Source organism: Carcharhinus amblyrhynchos, chromosome 29 (genome assembly GCF_965287045.1).
Source record: "Carcharhinus amblyrhynchos chromosome 29, sCarAmb.v2.hapA, whole genome shotgun sequence".
Lineage (NCBI taxonomy): Eukaryota > Metazoa > Chordata > Chondrichthyes > Carcharhiniformes > Carcharhinidae > Carcharhinus > Carcharhinus amblyrhynchos.
The window spans coordinates 7037247-7049142 of record NC_137352.1 but is presented as its reverse complement, the minus strand read 5'-3'; positions in this window follow the sequence as shown (position 1 = coordinate 7049142).

The window sequence follows — 11896 nt, the reverse complement described above, 5'->3', positions numbered from 1 at the left end:
GGAGGCTGCGGGGTGGAGCATCCAGTGTAACACGAAGCATACAGCCCGTCAAACAGGAATGTCGTAACTCAAGTTCATTACTATGGTGGGAGTGGCATCATCAATGGCAGGCAACTTGCTGCCAAACTGTTCCCATTAATAAAACCCATTAGTTTACTACAATTACATAACTAGACTGCTGAGAAATTTCCCCTGCAAGAGCACGAGATGGAATAGGTCTTTCACCCTTCTTGCCTGCTCTGACGTTCTGGTTAGGGCTGATGCTCTATCTCACCTCCATTCCCTCAATGCCCAAAAATGTATTACTGTTTAAAATTAATTTATAGAAAGTAGGCATGTAGCATTTGTTTCCGTCCCAAGTTACACTTCAACTGAGTGGCTTGCTAGGCCATTTCTCGAATCAATTAAGAATCGACCACATTGCTGTGGGTCTGGAGTCACATGTAGGCCAGGCCAGGTAAGGATGGCAGATTTCCTTCCCGGAATGACATTAGTGAACCAGATGGATTTTTTCGACAATCGACAATGGTTTCATGGTCATCATTAGGATGTTCATCATAGAATCCCGAAGGAGGCCATTTGACCCATTGAGCCTGCACTGACGATAATCTCACTCATGCCCTATCCCTGTAAGCCTTTTTTCACTCTGCTAATCCCTCTGACACTAAGGGGCGATTTAGCATCGGCGATCAACCTAATCAGCACATTTTTGGAGTATGGGAGGAAACCGGAGCACCTGGAGGAAACCCACACAGACATGGAGTAAACATGCAAACTCCACACAGACAGTGACCCAAGCCGAGAATCAAACCCGAGTCCCTGGTGCTCTGAGGCAGCAGTGTTAACCACTGTGCCACCATACTAAACCCTGCTGAAAGGAGAGAGTGCAGAATGTAGTGTTACAGTCATGGCGAGGGTGTAGAGAAAGATCAGCTTAATGCAAGGTAGGTCCACTCAAAAATCTGACAGCAGCAGGGAAGAAGCTGTTCTTGAGTCTGTTGGTACGTGATCGCAGACTTTGGTATCTTTTTCCCAATGGATGAGGATGGGAGAGAGAATGTCCAGGGTGCAACCTTCTGACTCAGAACCAATAGAATTGAGCCATAGTTTTAGATCAAAGCAAACTTTAAATGCAGCAAAACAGACCTTAAAATGAATTCTCCCAAAACAAGTGTTGAGTTCGCATGAAAACTGGAGTAAATCAGAGTGCTTTTTCCAGCAAATCAAAATGAACCTCCCACACTCTGAGAGCCGGAGCGTGAATCACACTGAAGGTCAGTGGACAGGGCCTGTTCCTGCTGGAGATGCTGGCAGCATAGCGCTGAGTGGGCATTGCGTGTGCGCCGATCTGTCAGCCTCCAATCTCCCAATTGCTTGCTAGCCCCACGACCCTGCAACGCAGCCCTCCTATGCCTGGCCTCCCCCACTGGCAGCCCCAATGTCCCAATAAGGAGGCCATTTGGCCCATCAACTCTGAATCAACCACCCAGGCCCTATTCCAGTTTCCCCACATATTTACCCTATTAACCCCCTGACACTAATGTTAATTTAGCCCGGCCAATCAACCTAACCCGCACATCTTTGGACTGCGTACTTATGTCTCCTGACCCACTGCGCTGGGAGAATCGCCCCCGTTATATAATCTATGACACTGTCTCCTGCTACTAACACAATTGCTATACTGGAAAATGAAATTGTGTCGGACTGGGATCTTATCACTTGTACCTACGTTGGGGAAATGGCATCAGGTTATAATCAGACCGTATCTGACATCAGAGCTAAACATAGCGAACAACTTACTAGACCTGCATCCAATTGAAACAAACCACAAGCCTGACACCAGGGTTCAGTGCTAATCTTATAATTAATTCTCCGGGCATTCGTAGGAGCAGGAATACAAGATTGCCTTATGTAATGAGATATGAGGTGTGATCACCCCAAGAGTATTATGAATACTTAACTGCTCTGAGTGGGTGGCTGTGCCTCTAGAATAAACGTGTCCCTCACTGTAGTGTTGGCATCTGCCAACCGAGCCGATTTCCACGGGCAGCATGGTGGCTGCCTCACAGCGTGAGGAACCTGGGTTCAATCCCAACCTCGCGTGACTGTACATATGGAAAGCTAATGGCATGCTAGCCTTCATAGCAAGTGGAATTGAGTATAGGAATAGGGATATCTTGCTATACTCAAACTCTCTTACTATGAAGACCAGCATGCCATCAGCTTTCCTCACCGCCTGCTGTAGCTGCATGCCAGCCTTCAGCGACTGTTCCACCATGACACCCAGGTCACATTACACTTCCACTTTTCCCAAACTGCCACCATTCAGATAATAACATTCCTTCCTGCTTTTGCCACCAAAGTGGATAACCTCACATTTATCCACATTATTTTGTACAGGCCAAGTATTTACCCCCCACAACAAGTCTGTCCAAGTCACCCTGCAGCCTCTTAGCATCCTGTTCACAGAACACACTGCCGCCCAGTTTCGTGCGAGCCTTGATCGCGTCTGCCCCACAAACCACTGCCTTGTTCAGGTCCTCCTTCAGGGAATGGTGACCATGCCAGATATGCAAATCTCCACCCCCGACAGCCAATCAGCAGTGCCCGTTCTGCTGCCCTCTGCTGGACAGCAGAAGCGAGGAGAGGTGAGGAGAACAGTTTCCACCCAGAGGGTGGTGGGAATATGGAGCTCGCTGCCTGAAAGGGTGATAGAGGCAGGAAACCTCGCAAGATTGAAGAAGCATTTAGATGAGCACTTGAAACATGTGGACCCAAGTGCTGGAAAACGGGATTGGAATAAATAGGCGCTTGACAGCTGGAGCAAACATGATGGGCCGAAGGGCCTCTTTCCGTGCTATACCTTTTACTTGTGTGAATCTCTTTAAATCCCATTTGCACATGAATTTCCTCCCTCACGCTTGTGCCTTTCCAAGGCCTGCACTCTCTCCCTTTGTACAGAAAGTGGAAAAGCGAGTGTGAATGAGGCTCAGATTTCTTCCAGATCTACATGGTTTTTTTTTAACTAACTTGGAGGAATTTCTTTCTCCTCCCTCAGCAAACAGACTATTCTACCATGGATTGCATCACAGACAATTATCCAATGCTGGATCAGAGAAGGAGACTTGGAGAGTTTCATTGCATTATTCTTTTTTCAGCAATGTGACTGTCAGACTCTCTGGGAGTGGATTCAGTTTGGCGGAGTTCACAAGGGGAAAAAAGAAATGGATGGACATCGCCATCTGTTGGTCATACAAAGATTAACAGGCAGAGAAACTAGTTGGTAAATAGACAATCATCATGACACAGCACAAAAGGAGACCATTCGACCCATTGTCCCTGTGCCAGCTCCTTGGTAGAGCATTCCAATCAGCTCCATTCTCCTGCTCTTTGCTCATTGTCAAGATTTTAAAGTTTATTCACTAGTGTTACAAGTCGGCTCATGTTAACACTGCAATGAAGTTACGAAAATCCCCTAGTCGCCACACTCCAGTGCCTGTTCAGGAACGCTGAGGGAGAACTTAGCATGGCCAATGCACCTAACCAACACATCTTTCAGTCTGTGGGAGGAAACCAGAGCACCCAGAGGAGAAAGTGCAAACTCCACACAGACAGTGACCCGAGGCCAGAATTGAACCCGGGTCCCTGGTGCTGTCAGGCAGCAGTGTCAGGCACTGTGCCACCGTGCCACCCTTATGGGGGGAATGCGTGATCAGGATGTTGAATGTGATGATCAGCCATGATGAAAATGAATAATGGAACGGGGTTTGAAGGGCCAAATGGCCTACTCCTGTTTCTCGTCTCTATGTTTCTATATTTTCTCAAAGTATTTATTCAATTCTCATTTGGACATCGCCATGAATCTGCTTCCACCGTCCTTTCAAGCAGCACAGTCCAGATCCTAATGACCAATTACCTCACAAAATGTTTGCTCATGTACTTCCAGATTCCCTTCTCAATCACCTGTCTTGAACCTGTGTCCTCTGGTTGATGCTGTCACTGGAAGTAGCTTTTCCATATTTATTCAATCGAAACCACCAAACAGCACAACCAAATTGTCTCCTAACCTTGTCTCCTCCCAGCTTCATCAAAGAAAACAATCCCAGCCTGTTTCCTTAAAGTTAAAACTTCCAGTTCCCAGCAACACCCTCATGAATCTCCTTTGAATAAACCCAAACCATCAAATAAACTACTATAAAATCAATCTGTGCAGTCACTTGTTGAACTGGGTACCAAATTGCCAAAGAGGCATAAGAATCACAGAATCACACAATCCTACAGTGCAGAAGAGGCCCATCGAGTCTGCACTGATGCATGAAAGGCCCTGACCTGCCCACCTAACCCCACTTGCCAGCACTTGGCCCGTAGCCTTGAATGTTATGGCCTTACAGTTGCGTTCGACCCAAGACTGGAAAATCCCACCTGAAGTCTACAGACCCTTCCATGGTCCTGTCCCGCCCACTATGATTCCCGTGGTGGGAGGGATGGAAAAATGCCAACCATGAACTCTTGTTCCTCTCCATGGATGTTTCCTGCCATGAATTCATTATCTGGTTGCCTCCAAGATATCTCTTTCTTCGACCGGATAGTTAATGTTTCTCCCAGGATCCAAGAACTTAAGTTTTGGGTTTTTTGGGCATGGTTGTTGTTAATAAAGTGAGAGGAATGCAATTTACCAGGGAGATGTAAATCTGTATGATTCACTATTCCTGGAGTGTCAGCTGTAGCTGGGTGGCATGGTGGCACAGTGGTTGGCACCGCTGCCTCACAGCACCAGGGTCCCGGGTTTGATTCCAGCCTCCGGTCACTGTCTGTGTGGAGTTTGCACATTCTCCCCGTGTCTGTGTGGGTTTCCTCCAGGTGCTCTGGTTTTCCCCCCCAAAGTCCTTCTTCAGAAGGAACTCTTCAAATGCAGACAATAAAAATATAACAAAACTTACTCCAACTTATAAATCAAAGAAAGAGTTTAATAAAGAAACATCATTACTCCAAACTTGGAGCCTTGCCCTGGACCAATCCAAGCTCCCCACAATTCCCAACAGGTTCTTATTTACAGTGAGTCAGCTGATTAGCTGACCATCACATCATTTTGTAATTGGTTCCATGGTTTACTGATCAACTGACACAGCTTGTTGCCTTTGGTTATATTACATCTGATACAAAGTTGCCACTGGTTACAAAAGGATGTGAGGGTTAGGTGGGTTGGCTACGCTAAATTATTATTTAGTGGCCCGAGATGTGTGGGTTATGAAGATTAGCGGGGCAAATGTGTGGGTTACAGGGATAGAACCTAAGTAGGAAGCTTCGTTGGAAGGTCAGTGCAGACTTGATGGGGCAAATGGCCTCCATCAGCACCATAGGGATTCTATGATTAACATCACATTTTTTGTCAGTTCCTCTCAAATTGGAATGTGTAATTCCTTGAACAGACATGGCCCCATTTGATTCCTCTGTGGTATTGCTTGGTTTTGGAGAAATAAGTCTACTGTGCATAAGAAAACTTAGAAGTTTTGTTAGTTTACATCTAACTGGGATAACACTGCATTTATAGGAGTGTTTTCCTTTGGTGTTGATTAGGTCAGGGTGTTAGGATTCTTGAAAGGTGTTGTATCAGTTTATGAAGCTACAGCACATATAGACACACATGGAGAATGGACAAATGTTTTTCTATGAATTTTATGAATAGTTATTTAGTACTTAAGCAACCAAGGGGATTTACTGTTTGACATCATCGTCATGTCTTGTGCTTTTATCTTCATTCTCTTTTGGTGTAAACTCTGTAATTTACTCTTGACCTTGCTGGAAATGCAGTTGTTTGGAGGTCACTCGAGCCACTTCTGTTTTCCTTAGCACAGCAGGTACTTGGCAAAGTGCACTCAGAACCCATTTTGCCTCCATTACCCCTTCAGCCTTATTCCACTTAAAAGTGTTTGGGCTGTACAGTGCTGTCCATGCTGCGTTTAGCTCTGTTACACTCCAGGGCTCATTAAGTGATAAATAAGAAGCTGTTGGAAGTTGAAATGCATCATTTGGTGTTAAAGAGGACAGCCATGATAGTTTAAAGCTTATTTATTAGTATTAGAAGTGAGGCTTACATTAAACTGCAACGAAGCTACTGTGAAATTCGCTACACTCCGGCACCTGTTCAGGTCAATGCATCTAACCAGCATAACTTTCGTACTGTGGGAAGAAACCAGAGCACCCGGAGGAAACCCACGCAGACACGAGGAAAATGTACAAACTCCATACAGACAGTGACCCAAACCAGGAATTAAACCCAGGCCCCTGGCGCTGTGAGGCAGCAGTGCTAACCATTGAGCATGGTGTTGCTCCCGGTAGTATTGAATGTTTCACATGTTGCAGCATTTTCACAGGCATCCGTCCTTGGACAGTGACATCGGTTATTTTACAGTGTGGTAAATGAATGCTGATTTTTATTCATTCATTTTTACGGGATATGGGCGCCACTGGCTGGCCAGCGTTTAGTGCCCATCCCTACCTTCCCTCCATTTCAGAGGGCATTGAGAGTCAACCACATTGCTGTGGTTGTCTTCATTCTCCAAAGCTGCCTTCGTGACACACAACAATGCAGAATTGCTGAGCAGAGACTGATAGCCAAGTTCTGCACACATGAGGACGGCCTCAACCGGGATCTTGGGTTCATGTCACACTATCTGTAACCCCCACGACTTGCCTGGGCTTGCAAAATCTCACTAACCGTCCTGGCTGGAGACAGTACACATCTCTTTAACCTTGCTTAACCCTCTCTCCACTCATATTGTCTGTATCTTTGAGACTTGATTATCTGTAAAGACTCGCATTCCAACCATTATCTTGTAAAGTGAGTTTGTGTCTATATATGCCCTGTTAGTGAGCACAACTGCTCACTCACCTGAAAAAGGAATGACACTCCAAAAGCTTGTGCTACCAAATAAACCTGTTGGACTTTAACCTGGTATTGTGAAACTTCTTACTGTGCTTACCCCAGGCCAATGCCGGCATCTCCACATCATGGCAAAAGATGGTGCCATATTTATCTATAAGAATCTACATCTTATAAGAGTCTCTCAGCCTTCTTCCAAAACTCCAGGTCTACCTGTAAAGAATTTGGACGTAGTGGTACAGATATTGTAAGTGCCAAGTTTCGCGACCAACTGAACATTCATATCTTTGAGGGAATCTTACAATAATCCCTATATTCAACTTCAGCTACTTAAACCCATCAGAACTCCAATTCATGAGCACAAAAAGACTCTTTTTTCCATTGGGCCTTCATCAACTGTTCTCCTTCCATCGGCCCAAAACGTAAACCGTGAATTATTCTATTATTCTGCTTATTTACAATTTGTAAAAGAATACTGTTTTCTTTGACTGTACCCTTATTGTGTACTTGGGAGTGATTGACATGGCGTTTAGCATTTCAAGTTGAACGTGTAAATAAATAACCCTTTTATTTAAACCCAAAAGCACTTGTTTCTGTTACTTTTAAATTGACCACACACGTTGGGGGTTAAAAATCACATGTATGTTCCTTTCCAAAACTACACTGATTACAGAGAGTAAGGAAAACGGTACAAGGTTTTCAATTTATCCACCACCAGCACCGCCCCCCCCACCCCCCCCACTCCCCACTTCACCCCCCCACCCCCCCCCCCCGCCCCACCCACCCTTGTCCATAAAGGACAAGCGTGGCACAATGGTCAGCACTGCTACCTCACAGTGCTAGGGACCCGGGTTCAATTCTGGCTTGGGTGCTATTCACACTTTAACACCAATCTTTAGCAAATATTTTGAATTAGTAAGTGGAGCTCTTCAGATGTATCATTACAAAAATTACATAATGTTGACTGTATGGAGCCAAGCAGCATGGTGGCACAGTGGTTAGCACTGCTGCCTTAGCGCCAGGGACTGGAGTTCAATTCCAGCCTCGGGTGACTGTCTGTGTGGAGTTTGCACATTCTTCCCTTGTTTGCTAGGTTTACTCCAGATGTTCTGACTTCCTCCCACAGTCCAAAGATGTGCGGGTTAGGTTGATAGGCCATGCTAGATTGCTCCTTAATATCAGGAAGACCAGCTAGGATAAATGCATGGGGTTATAAGGATAGGGCCTGGGTGGAATTGTGATCAGTGCAGACTCGATGGGCTGAATGGCCTCCTTCAACACTGTAGAATTCTATGATACTGCCATTGAAAATAAGTCCTTTCCTGTTTATAAATGTGCTGAAGTTATTTTCAGATGGTTTGTTTTATCTGTATAATTGCTGGAGATCCTTTCTGAGATGTTCCAGCACTGTGAAAATAATTTATTGCAACAAATGTTGTGAAGCTAAGTGGCTATTATTCTCCAATTCCGAAATAATGAAATTGTGCACTGTGACAGCGAGGGGAAGGAATTGGAGGATATACATGTATTTTATATCTGGAATTATATTTTGTAGCACTGCTCATAATAGCTGAGCTAGTGCAAAATGTCTCTCGGGCCAATCCTGATAAAAAAACCTTTGCTTTGTTCTTTTTAAAATGGCATTGTCAGAAGTTGAAGATGTTTTCAATGAGTTTGCTGATGCTTGTTGGGGTGGAACAGTGATAGTGACTGTGCCGTACTTGCAGCCTGTACTTTAGGATATGATTTGCGATTCAGGAGGCACTGTCATAGTACTTCTCAAAAGCTGCAAGATAAAGATTTAAAAACATTTTGGGATGAGCTAAGTTAATTCATGGAGGGGGGGGATCTCATACAGACTTACAAAATTCTAACAGAACTAGAAAGGGTAGATGCAGGGAAGATGTTCCCGATAGTGGCGGAGAACAGAACCAGGGGTCACAGTCTGAGGATTCAGGGTAGACCATTTAGGACGGAGGTAAGGAGACATTTCTTCACCCAAAGCGTGGTGGGCTTGTGGAATTCATTACCACAGGAAGTAGTTGAAACCAAAATGTTGAATGTATTCAAGAGGCGGCTGGATATAGCACTTGGGGTGGATGGAATCAAAGGTTATGGGGAGAAAGCAGGATTACATTATTGATTTGAAAGACTGTGTTGAATGGCGGAGCAGGCTCGAAGGGCCGAATGGCCTCTTCCTGCTCCTACCTTCTATGTTTCTATGGCAGTTGGCACAGTGTTCTTCATTGACTTGTCTGTAGCTCCAATACTAATCGGTGTCAACTTCTCACTTCCATTTTTGGTTGGCCTTGAATATATTGATGGCAATTTTAAACTTCCAGACACTGTGGACCACCCCCCTTCCCCCACCGCCCAACACCCCCACTCCCACATCCTCATTCCCCTACCACTCCCACAACTTCTTTCCTACCAGAAGTAAAGATATTGGATAAGTAGCTATTAGCCCTAGTAAGGCAATGTTTCCTCCCAGCTCCAAGAAGTTCCCTTTTTTGTGTATGTTTATCACTTGACCCCACCGATTCACTGCTTTTGAACACCAGCACTGCCATCACTTGATTCACTGTCTGGTCCTTCATCCACCCACTGGTATGTTTACCCACAGCCTGGTTTGATTTTATTTGATTTATTATTGTCACATGTATTAGCATACAGTGAAAAGTGTTGTTTCTGGTGCACTATACAGACAGAGCATACTGGTCATAGAGAAGGAAATGAGAGAGTGTAGAATCTAGTGTTACAGTCATAGCTAGGGTGTAGAGCAAGATCAACTTAGTGCGAGATAGGTCAATTCAAAAGTCTGATGGCATTAGAGAAGAAGCTGTCCTTGAGTCAGTTGTATGTAACCTCAGATATTTGTGTCTTTTTCCAGAGAGAAGAAGGTGGAAGAGAGAATGTCTGGGGTGCGTGGGGTCCTTAATTATGCTGGCTGCTTTGCTGAGACAGCAGGAAGTGTAGACAGAGTCAATGGATGGGAGGCTGGTTTGTGTGATGGATTGGGCTACATTCACAACTTTTTGTCATTTCTTGCAGTCTTGGGCAGATCATGAGCCATACCAAGCTGTGATATAACCAGAAAGAATGCTTTGTATGATGCATCTGTAAACGTTAGTGAGAATCATAGCTAACATGCCAAATTTCCTTAGTCTTCTGAGAAAGTAGAGGCATTGGTGAGCTTTTTTAATTATAGTGCCGGGATGGGGAGACCAGGGCAGTTTGTTGGTGATCTGGGCACCTAAGAACTTGAAGCTCTCAACCTTTCCACAACATGCCCGTTGATGTAGACAGGAGCATGTTTTCCACTACGCTTCCTGAAGTTGATGACAATCTCCTTCATTTTGTTGACACTAAAGGAGAGATTATTGTTGCCGCACCAGTTCACCAGATTCTCTATCTCTATCTACTGTCTATCTCATTTCTGTAGTCTGTACTCCTGTGATGGTTGTAAAGTCTCACTTTGGCTGGGGCTCTTCAGAAATTATGTGAAATACCTGTTTTTACTGAACATCTCCACTTCAATGTCAAAATCTTTATTTGCAGGAATTAATCTGTTCCATTTAGAGGATTCCTGTGATTGCTATCTACAGTTGGACTCATTACGAAGGATCCAGCCCCCTGATTAGGTAAGCTTATGAAACTCCCTTGTATCTGTCTGACAGAACGTCTCCTTTCTCAGTCACAGAGGTGTCTGTAAACAGTGAATGAAGTTGCTTTGCAATTCGGCAAAGTCCTTTAGCATCTTAAGGGCCCGTTGCTCCTTCTGACAGTTGAAAGTTCCATTAAGGGATTAACAAGAGGGCAACAATAATGAAGAGTCCATGTGCCACTGAATAGACATGTAGTTTTGGGCTTTATAAGGCTAATTAAGCCAGCCTTTCTCTCAAAATGCTGTTATTTTGGAACTGCTCAACACCGATTGATTTCTTTTAAAACTGTAAGTATTTATCAGTGCTGAAGGGAATGTTCTAGGCACAGAGGTATTATGCTTTGCATTTCCTTCTACACTGTCCAAGTACAAAACAGAGAAGGAATTACTTGTGTCTTGTTTGCTCACTGCACAGTAACCCTCCTGTTGATCTCAACCTGTATGATCAAAATCTGTCTAAGATAGTTTTAGATCAGGAACAATTTAAGAAGGGAGCATGCTGGGGGACAGCACAGTAGCCCAGTGGTTAGCACTGCTGCCCCACAGTGCCAGGGACCTGGGTTCAATTCCTGGCTTGAGTCACTGTGTAGAGTTTGCACATTCTCCCCGTGTCTGTGTGGGTTTCCTCTGGATGCTCTGGTTTCTTCTCACAGCTCAAAGATGTGCATATTAGATGCATTGGCCACGCTAAATTCTCCCTCGGCGTACCTGAACAGGTGCTGGAGTGTAGTGACTAGGGGATTTTCACAGTAATTTCATTGCAGTGTTAATGTAAGGCTACTTGCGACTAACAAATAAACAAACTTTTTTTAAACAGTGGCTGTGATCCCAACAAACAAGGTACTAGCTAAAGTAGTCTAAACTCTTACTTTCTCTAGCTCAGCTGTGCTTGCAAGATTCAAGGCCAAATAATGTCACTCTTTCATCTTGGATTTCTCCCAGTGATTGATTGGAAAAGCAGACTTGTGTTGTACACCTACCTCCTCCCTGAGATTTCCCAGCATTTTGTTTTTGTTTGTCATGGATTTTCTCCAAAGGAGTATGGACACAGATGCCAGAATTTTTCTGCCTTGCCCACCCCATGTTCGTAAAATCCCACCCAAGACGAACAGTCAATGCTGTTCTGCGAGCCTCACCCACCCCATGTAGAAATCATAGAAACCCTACAGTACAGAAAGAGGCCATTCTGCCCATCAATTCTGCACCAACCACAATCCCACCCAGGCCCTACCCCTATATCCCTACATATTTTACCCACTAATCCTCTAACCTATGCATTTACGGTCAATCTAGCATGGCCAATCAACCTAACCTGCACATCTTTGGACGTGTGACGTAAAATATATAAA